The sequence below is a fragment of the Ruditapes philippinarum genome, unplaced genomic scaffold, assembly GCF_026571515.1.
Source record: "Ruditapes philippinarum isolate M1 unplaced genomic scaffold, ASM2657151v2 ctg12704_1_1_1_1, whole genome shotgun sequence".
Taxonomy (NCBI): Eukaryota; Metazoa; Mollusca; class Bivalvia; order Venerida; family Veneridae; genus Ruditapes; species Ruditapes philippinarum.
The window spans coordinates 7,868-19,036 of NW_026857832.1; the positions used below are offsets into that span (position 1 = coordinate 7,868).

General features: G+C 33.9%; 1 long non-coding RNA gene and 1 pseudogene across 1 annotated transcript; both read left to right on the forward strand.

Moving 5' to 3' along the window:
- Window positions 1–791: 791 nt before the first annotated feature.
- Window positions 792–5,939, forward strand: LOC132751178 (neurogenic locus notch homolog protein 1-like; annotated as a pseudogene).
- A 168-nt stretch (window positions 5,940–6,107) lies between these two features.
- On the forward strand, window positions 6,108–8,310 carry LOC132751179 (uncharacterized). The gene is made up of 3 exons (XR_009628648.1): window positions 6,108–6,568; window positions 6,687–6,831; window positions 7,811–8,310. It is a non-coding gene; the product is annotated as an uncharacterized LOC132751179 (long non-coding RNA).
- The last annotated feature ends 2,859 nt before the right edge of the window (window positions 8,311–11,169 follow it).

Below are 11,169 nucleotides of genomic sequence, written 5' to 3' on the forward strand. Positions count from 1 at the left end.
TAACAGTTTTTTCAGCAATTACTTTTCACAGCCTCTTGATATTTGGCATACTGCATTAACACGTGGTCCCATACTATGGAATTCAATTCCAGATCTGACGCTCAATCCACTTCTTGTTCATCTACTTAGTTAAATTTTCGACATTAATGGTCAATGATAGGAATTTTTCGTAACAGTTTTCTCAGCAACTACTTATAATCACAGCCTCTTGATATTTGGCATACAGTTAGCATTAACACGTGATCCCATACTGTGGTATTCAATTTCAGGTCTGTTGCTCATTCACTTCCTGTTTACCGACTTAGTTAAATTTTCGACATTAATGGTCAATGGTAAACATTTTTTGTAACATCACAGCCTCATGATATTTGGTATACAAATGCAACCACGCCGTTTCTGTCTTTGACCCATTTTTTTATTTCTTGTTACAGTTTCAAAACGTAAGTAATTTGTCATAAAGAACAATTATCTTTTACTTCTCTTGCTTTATTGGCAACAGGTTTAGTCGTAGTGAAATAGTGTTTTGTATGAAAGTAAAAATACTCATTTGTTTACATTTTGCTACGTTTATTACACTTTACTGTATTTTCAGTGCTATTTTCTTCGTCGTTAAATATCTACCATACCCTTAATCTGTCATTGAAACATTTTAAACACATAATTGACATTTGTAAAGAATTTTAAAGATATGAAATTTTAGGCATAATTTGCCTATTAACACAAGGTTACTCAATGGTTTATGCCTTTTCACTAAAATCATTACTGCTATGCTTCGATTGGCATTTTGATGAGCTGAATTATCTAATGTTCACTATATTTATAAAAGATTTCAATTTGCAGGGTACCATGGAAATACCTGCATAGACATAAATGAATGTCAGGGTTTAAATCCTTGCAAACATGGCGGTACATGTCATAATACCCCAGGATCATTCACTTGTCAATGTCAGCGAACATGGACTGGACGTTTATGTGACACTGATCTTGATGAATGTTCTTTACAACTTTGTTCAAATGCCACAACTTGTACGAACACTCCTGGGTCATTTCACTGCCGATGTGAACATGGATTTCGTGGACGTTTTTGCACAGATACTGACGAATGTAAACTTCCAATAAAGTTTTGTCAACACAATAGCACATGCTTGAACACATATGGTTCCTATTCATGCATATGCTCTGAAGGTTATTTAGGAAACAGATGTGAGCGATGTCAAGTATGAAAATAAATTCACTAAAATGTTTTTGTTTAACCACAAACGTGTTCTAAAGAGGTTGTTGTTTCTTACATTGAATTACATTAAGTTTGATAAGAAAAAATCCAGTTATAGAAATTTTTGGTAATGCTTTGGCATTGATTCAACAAAACCTTAGTACATGTAAATGCTAAATAGACTACAAGTATGCCAAATGTTGCACTAAAGTGTTAATTTATCTTTAGAATTAGATACATTTAAATGAGTACAAATGTACATGCTGTTTAATATTATTCATGGTTTATGCTATATCATTTATGACATCATTGTATTTGGTGACTTGAAAGGATACCTTAATTCATTGCTGATAACAATTTCTGCACATACATTTCTGCAATTTATAATTTTATACTAGTATGTAACCAGATAAACTTTTATTTTGGTATTAAATTAGGCTACGAGATTGTCAATAACTATTATGAGTATAGAAACGATTTAAACAGCGTAACAAAAGCGTGTGTACATCTATTTCATGTATAAAGACATTAGTAATTTATGAACTTGAATTTCAAAATATACCAAATTGCAATGGAGAATTTGTCATTTCAGTCGTATGTACATTTTATAAACGAGCCATGTTTCTGAAAAAAGCCAATCGATTCTATTTTAGTTAGTTTGTTATTTTTTATATGACTTGTTTTCAATACTTTTCAGTCATGTGGGCCTCACAGTGTGAATTGTACAAATAAGAACGGTAATTTAACTTGTAACTGCAAAGAAGGTTGGTATGGTAAAACTTGTCAAAACGATATAAATGAATGCCAAACAAATCCCTGTCAAAATGGAACATGCAAAAATATACCCGGTTCTTATAACTGTAGTTGTTATTTAGGGTACACGGGCAGACACTGCGAAAATGATTTGGACGAGTGTTTAACGGTGAAGTGTGCTAACAATGGTACGTGCGTCAACTTACCTTACCCACAGAAGTATAGATGTGATTGTGCGCCAGGATGGGATCCTAAAAGCCGTTGTCATCATCATATAGATGAATGTAAATTACATCCTTGTGTTCATGGAAATTGTGCAAATAAAAATGGAAACTACATTTGTACATGTAAAACTGGTTGGACTGGTAAGAATTGTGACGTCTGGGACAGATGTAAAGAAAATCCATGCTTAAACAATGGAACATGTTCCAATGAACCCAATAATAACTTGTGCAAATGTTCTGATGGTTGGACGGGGGACAATTGCTCTGCTGATATAGATGAGTGTAATACAATTAATCCTTGCAAGTACAATGGTCGATGCACAAACATTAATGGCGGGTATATGTGTGTATGTGGAGTCGGGTGGACGGGCCAAAACTGTACAGTAGATGTTAATGAATGTAGAAAGTATAATCCGTGTAAACACAATGGCAGTTGCAGAAATACACAGGGGGGATACTCCTGTCAGTGTGAAAAAGGTTGGACTGGGAAAAACTGTTCATTAGATATTAATGAATGCTTCAAACAAAACCCTTGTCAAAACAATGGAAGTTGCGAAAATACACACGGAGGATATTCTTGTAACTGTCGAAGTGCATGGACGGGGAAAATCTGTTCAGAAGATGTTGATGAATGCAATGAATATAATCCCTGTAAAAATAATGGTACATGCATGAATACCCCAGGAGGGTATTCCTGTCAATGTGAAAATGGATGGACTGGGAAAAACTGTTCAACAGATGTGAATGAATGCATCAAAGATAACCCATGTCAAAACAATGGCACTTGCACAAATAGTCAAGGAGGATATTCTTGTAACTGCCAAAGTGCATGGACGGGGAAAATCTGTTTAGAAGATATTAATGAATGCAGTCAAAATAACCCTTGTAAAAATAATGGCAGATGCAGGAATACACTAGGAGGATATGCTTGTCATTGTGGAAGTGCATGGATGGGACAAAACTGTTCAGTCGATGTGAATGAATGCATCTCACATATCCTGTAAAAACAATGGGCGATGCAGGAATAACAAGGAGGGTAGATCTTGTCATGTGAAAGAGGATGGACTTGGCAAAAAGTGGTTCCTCTGAATAAAATGAAATGTCATAAACACAAACTTATGCCAAAATTAATGGAATTGTAGCCATTCCCCCCCGGGAGGATACAGATTTGTCACTTGGTAGGCATTGGTTTTTTACTAGGTGAAAGACTGTACATCTGATATCGAAGTGTTACAAATAACCCCCAAACTTTGCAAAAGAATAATGGAACTTGTCATAATGTCAAAGGGAGGATATAGGTGTACATGTCCTCAAAATTGGATCGGGCAATAACTGGTGAGCAAGATGTCGATGAATGTCCCGGTCCTTCTCCCCTTGCAAAAAACATAATGAACTTGTAAAACACTATCGGTAGTTATTCATGTGAGTGTTCAAAATATTGGAAGGGAAGTCATTGTGAAACAAGATGTGAACGAATGTGATATAAGAAATACATGTAAAAAACAATGGAAAATGTAAAAACTTTAATGGAGGATATACGTGTGCTTGTACAACTGGATGGACAGGCTAAAAACTTGTAGCTATGATATAGATGAGTGTAAACTTCATAATCCTTGCCAAAATAATGGCCACGTGCACTAACATACAAGGAGGATACTCTTGTCATTGTGACATCGGATGGTCTGGAATAAACTGTTCAGTTGATGTTGATGAGTGCAGTAAACATAATCCCTGTAAAAACAATGGCAGATGCAGGAATACACAAGGAGGGTACTCTTGTCAATGTGAAAGAGGATGGACTGGGAAAAAGTGTTCCTCTGATATAAATGAATGTCATAACACAAACTTATGCCACAATAATGGAAATTGTAGCAATACCCCAGGAGGATACAGATGTCACTGTAGCATTGGGTTTACGGGGGAAAATTGCACATCTGACATCAACGAATGTACCAATAACAAACTTTGCCAGAATAATGGAACTTGTCATAATGTCAAAGGAGGATATGCATGCATATGTCCCCAAAATTGGATCGGCAATAACTGTGAGCAAGATGCCGATGAATGTCACGGTCCTTCTCCTTGCAAACATAATGGAACTTGTAAAAACACTATCGGTAGTTATTCATGTGAGTGTTCAAAATATTGGAAGGGGAGCCATTGTGAAAATGATGTGAACGAATGTGATATAAGAAATACGTGTAAAAACAATGGAAAATGTAAAAACTTTAATGGAGGATATACGTGTGCTTGTACAACTGGATGGACAGGCAAAACTTGTAGCTATGATATAGATGAGTGTAAACTTCATAATCCTTGCCAAAATAATGGCCAGTGCACTAACATACCAAGGAGGATACTCTTGTCATTGGTGACATCGGATGGTCTGGAATAAACTGTTCAGTTGATGTTGATGAGTGCAGTAAACATCAGCCCTGTAAAAATAATGGTATTTGCAAAAATGTCGAAGGGGGATACTTGTGCCAATGCAAAAGTTCGTGGACAGGACATAACTGTACTGACGACGTTAATGAATGCATCTCATATAACCCTTGTAAAAATAATGGCGTGTGCAATAATACACAAGGAGGCTTCTCTTGTCAATGCGAAAGAGGATGGACTGGGCAAAATTGTTCTTCTGATATAAATGAATGTCAGACAGAACACCCATGTAAAAATCATGCCATTTGCGGTAATACTCCGGGAGGATACACATGCCACTGCGACAGAGGATTTACGGGATTAAATTGTATATCTGATATCAATGAATGTCGTTCAAAAATCCATGCCAAATCAAGGAAATTGCACCCAATACATTTGGAGGATATACTTGTAATTGTGACAAGGGTTTTACTGGCAAAAACTGTACATTCGATATCAACGAATGTATCAATAACAAACATTGCCAGAATAATGGAACTTGCCATAACATAAATGGGGGATATAAGTGTTTATGTCCTCAAAACTGGTCCGGCAACAACTGTGAACAAGATGTCGATGAATGTCAAAGAATTTCTCCTTGCAAAAATAATGGAACTTGTATAAACACAAACGGAAGCTATTCATGTAAATGTCCCACATATTGGAAGGGAAATCATTGTGAAACAGATGTGAATGAATGTGAAACCAGTTACCCGTGTAAAAACAATGGATCATGTAAAAACTTTATTGGAGGATATACGTGTAGTTGTACAACTGGATGGACAGGAAATACTTGTGCGTCTGATATAAATGAATGCAGTGCCAATAATCCTTGTCAAAATAATGGAAGCTGCAATAACATACAAGGGGGGTATCTATGTAAGTGTGACATTGGTTGGAATGGAAAAAACTGTTCAATAGATGATGATGAATGTATAACTGATCATCCTTGCAAAAATATCGGTACCTGTCAAAACAATCAAGGTGGTTTATACTTGTTTTTGTGACGCTGGTTGGACAGGCAAAGAACTGTTCGGTAGATATAAATGAGGTGCAAAAAATATCTTACTTTGTAGTAATCATGGCACATGTACTAACACTGACGGAGGATTTATATGTAATTGTCCTTCGAACTGGGAAGGTATTCATTGTGAAATTGATGTTAATGAATGCGATTTCAAAAATCCTTGTCAAAATAACGGAAGTTGCACTAACACACAGGGAGGATATTCATGTATATGCCCTCCTTCTTGACAAGGTTCTTACTGTGCCTCACAAATGACCAACATTAAAATAACATCTCTTTTGACAAGCAAGTCATTAAGCACACAAACCTCATCACCGACTGATTCCACGTCTAAAAGTATGGTCGTCCACTTCGTCAACCGAATCGCTATTAACAAGCCGTCCATCATTTCCATCTACCACGTTTTTCGGTTACAACTAAAAATTCACCAAAAACAATCAGACACAAGTAAATCACCATCTCTGTCACCTAAAGCGCCAAAACTAACAAATAGTTTTGCATCTTCTGTAATAACCTTTTCTACAGACAATACAAAAGCCAAAAAATACAAGCCCTGAAGTAGTATCAACATCAAATTTTGAGACTACACCCCAAAAACCTACAGCACATGTGTCGTCAGTAACAAACAAACAGAATTTGTTTCTTCAAAGCAAAACTTTTTCCAGTTCTAATTCTGCACAATCATCACTCCAGAAAAGCAAAACCTTCAGTTACCACCACGTCTTTGAAAGACAACAAACATACTTCTAATGTTACCGTAGAATCAACTTTGCCAAGCACAACTTCACAAAAAAAGCAGTGGTTTATCCGCTTTTTCTGCTGCGGTGTGGTCATTAAGTAGTATTTCGTCAGTTTCAGTGACATCAAAGGCAAGAACAAGCAAGTTGACACTTCACAGCAGCACTCTTACCACCATATCTGCAGACAAATGTAAGTAAGTTTTTTTACTAATGTAATTGTTACCTCGGATTACATCTGTATAACATGAAGAAACAAAATTATTCAGACTGTTTTCTGATTTTAATTGAGTGCTTTTTTATCATTTCAGATATTTACACATTAGAATTTATGAAAACGTTAAGTGAGTCAGACCAAACAGATATAAAAAAAGGAATGGAGTTTTTGCTTCAAAACGACACCTGTTCTAACAGTACTAATATAACTATCACAATATTAGATGATTGGAAAACGTTGTAAGTTAAATGTTTCATTTTAATGATGTTTATGTGAATATGATATGCGTTTAAGTAATTATGTTGTGCTTCTCCTTTGGAGATTGGAGAATCATCTTCATAAGTGAAGGAGATACGCATATTGTTAAATCTGATTAATATATTCGTTAAGTATCAATAGAATTCAATATCCTACAATAATATTCACAACAAGTGAAAACATTCAAAAATGCTTAAACTTTTCGTGCTGCGCGAATTTCAGCATTTCTGAGATGCATTATTAGGAAAGGTGTCGAGTATGAACATATTAATTCATTGGTTAAAACAACGGCATCAGCACATTGTGTTAAATACTTTATTTTTTTAAATGTAAGGAAATGGCAATCAATTGGAGTATTTCAGATGTTTGCATTTGAAAAAACTTAAATACCATCTGTTATTATGTAAGAACACGTCATAAATTTCTGCATATGCACCAAGCTATGATTAATTTCGAAACATATCTGAGAGCCTAAAATTGATAAATGTATATGATTTTTGTTCCCCATAATATGTTTGTTTAAATTTAAAAATCAGGAAATATAAGGTACTTTAATAACAATAATGCTGTTCTATTTCATTAATTGTTGCTGAATGTGAGAAAATGTTTGTCTATATCAGTTTATAACTAAACTGTATATATTGCACGGTTAGCTAATATTTGATTGGTAAAATAAACTTAGAGTTAGGCTAAGTTTAGTCAAGTAAAAGATATTATTGTCAAAAATATACACATTTTCTATCAACCAAGTTACACACACGGATACTAGAATTTGCCAATAAAAAAAAAATAATGATACAAACACCTGGTATTTGAAATGATTGCGAATTTTGAAAATGTTCATATAAAGACATATGTGACTGCTGTTTTCCCAATTTTTTCAATGAAATCCCTGCATGCTATTCGGAGGTGAAAATATTTGTTTCCCTAAATAAAAAAGGTTTACTTATGTTTTATCAGAATTAATTCTGTGAAAGTTCATGCGCAATGTGATGGTAGAGATGTCTCAAAAAAAGAAATTGATGAAGCGTTTAAGTGCCTTAACACCACAAATGTTGAAGTCTCTTTTCCCCTTTGAATTGAAGCAAAAAGGCGGACACAAAGACGGTAATGAACCCGAGGTACGTATTGTCATTAACGTTTAAAATAAGAAGATAATTTTCATTATATATAAAAAGTTAAATGTATTGATGTTGCGCATGACAAGCCGTCTTACTGTGTTAACAGATGTGCCAAATTATTTCAAAATCCCTTTCAAATAGCTGAGTAATGGACCCACCACGAAACTGGATAGATAGACGGAGCCATTTTCCACATCCCCTTTATTTTGTTCGAAGAGGCGGGGACAAATTTATGTATATTAAAGTAGTATAATATTGGAAAGGTACATGTAAATCATCAAATAAAATTCTTCTTTTACACAGGACACAAACCAGCATTATTCTTTTGTCTAAGATTAAAAACCGACCATCTGGCGTATTTGTCAGCGTTAATGACAACACCAGACACGAGGTATTCGTAATCCTGTAATCGTAATCGATTGCAATTAATTACAATTTGTCCATGTAATCGAATGTTTTTCGATACTTTAAAGTCGATTTCCCCACGACAAAGATAAACACCGATTAAAATTTTACAAAATTTATTTTTTAATTTTTTGGCAAAACAATTCATAGCTAGTACATACAAAGATGAAAAGAAATCTAATTAATTTTAAATTTTTTTTGAAAATTTTTTCTTTTTCCTCCGTTTTAGGGCGAAAAATCGGGAATTTTCATCAAAAAAAAAAAACGGTTCCTGTAGCAACAACTTGAAAACGCGGCAGATTTAAAAAAAGCTATTTCCCCCAGTACTGTAGCAAAATTAGAGTTTTTGAACATTTTTAAAGATTTTTAAGTATTTTCTCGAGCCTTTTGCAATAAATAAATTCCACGTCGGGACTGTCTCATTGCCCTATATCCGTTATGAGATCCTGCTAGTCTTTTTCCTAAAATTAACAAAAAAAGGGACAGCGAAAAATATTGGGGGTGGGAGGGGGGGAAAAAGCTTTTTTAATTTTTAAAAAAGATTTAAACTTTAATTTTTTAAACAAGCGCAGAAAACCCTTTCCGTTTTTTCCAAATTGAAAAAAGAATAACAGGGTCTCCCTTTTTCTAAAAAAGGTACTTAAGGTACCCCCGCTTCTTTATACATTTTTTTCATTTCTATTTTTGGTTTTAAAAAATTTAATAAAAGGTTTTTAAACCTAAAAAATTCCCATCACAAAACTCAACACGTTTAAAATTTTTACAAAATTTTATTTTTTTTAAGTTTTGGCGAAAACAATGTCAAGCTGAGTACTTTTAAAAGATAAAAATTTGAAATGTCATTGAATATTTTTTATTTTTATTGTAATATTTTGCGTTTTCGTCCAAATTTAGGGCAAAAAAATTGGTTTTTCTGCTATAAAACCCAAAAGGGTCATCGCCCCTTCCGCCAAGCGGATAGGAGAATTTCCACCCTGAAAAATTTTCAAAAGAAGTCGTAAAGATATTTTGGTAAAAAAAAACAAATAGGGCTATTTACACCATGAAACAGGAAAAGAAATTTCCCAAAACTTTTTGAATAATTTTATTGCTGAAAAATTGTATTTAGCAGACAAACCTAAACAAGGTGCCCCGTCAAAAAAAACCCTGGGGTTTTCGGTTAGTTTGGATTTTTAATGTAACCCCCCCTTTTTAACATAAAAACCCCAAAACAATTTTCCCTTTTTTTCTAATTCGATTGCTATTTCCCGAGTTTTGCATAGTAACCCATTTAAACTGGAAAAATTTGGTGAATATACATTCTACAATTGGAAACTTTTTTTTGGATACTTTCAATGTCCCGTTTGGGGAATCGCAAACGTCAAAAATTTTTTTTAAGTTTCCAACTGATTCTGGGTTATTTTGAATTTTTGTCTTTTCCCCAAAGTGATCAGCATTCAGGTTTGGGATTAAACTGAAGATGGATTATTTTTCCTTTAAATGGTTACCCCACCCCACTCATCCTCCCATTAACGACCAAAATTTTCCCCACCCCAAATGTTTTTTTTCCTAGGGCTTTCCGAGGCCCGTTTTCGTCCCCGGGACGCCAAAACCACCCCCATAAAATAAAAATTTTGTTATATTTTCTAAATCCCCCCATTGAAGATAATTCCCGGGGTTTAAAAGCTAAGGGTTTAATAAAGAAAATTTTTTGTTTTTTTGGGGGTCTTAACATGTGAGAAAACGTTGTATCCATGTTATATCAGTATTAAAAAATTTGATAAAAACTAACGAATAAGGGGTTTTGTTTTCCCAATTGGATAACAATGAATTGGCAAAATTTCCCATACTTTAAATATCATATCGAAACAGATAAAATTTTAATACTAAAAAAGCAAATATTCCATCAGATTTTAAAAATTGCAAAATTTGACTGGTAACAAAGAAAAACCCGCTGACATCACTGTTTTTGAAAATTAAATTTAAAAAAATCCCCGGGCCCAAAACAAGGTCTTTTGGGAAAAATTTTTAACACAAAAAAAAAAACGAACAAATTTGAAAATCAGTAAAACGTTATCACAACAAAAAAATTTTAATTCATATTTATCATTTTTTCATTTAAATTTTTAAAATTACATATACTTTTTTGAAAATTGTAAAAATTTAAACTTTTTATACATAGGATGCTTATATTTGCAGCAAGGAAAACAAAACACGATAGGACAGTTAAACCTTTTAAAAAAATAAATCATAAATAAGAATTTGGGTAATAAAAAAAAAATTTTCAAAATAAAACCCCACACTGAATAACAATCAAAAAATAGAATTTCAAACACCGACAGCAGGATTAGGGGATATATTTTTTATAAGCCCCTAACCCCCTCTACCTCTTATTTTTTTTTTCATTGATTGAAAACCGTTTTGAACATTTTGAGGGCCCCCCAATCCTGAAGGGAAAAATATATATACCTTTTTATCTTTCCAAATTTTTCTGGGGGTTTTTTGGAAAACGAAGAAAACCCTTACACCTTTTATCAGTTTTTTGAGGATTTTATTATCAAAACCTTTTAAAAAGACCGAGATTGTTCATCCCCGACTGAGCCGCTTTTTGATCTCTTCTGGAGGTAAACTCCTTACTGACAGCGCTATAAAGTAAGAATTCTGCGCAAATAATAGAGACCAAATAGCCCACAAATTTAAAGGAATGCTTGAATGTTTTTTCAAAAGGGTACCGTTGACTGGGTTCTTTTGTTTTTTTTTCTCTTAACTCATGCAAACCCTTTGAACCCTTTTTTTTTAGATAAAATTTTTTTT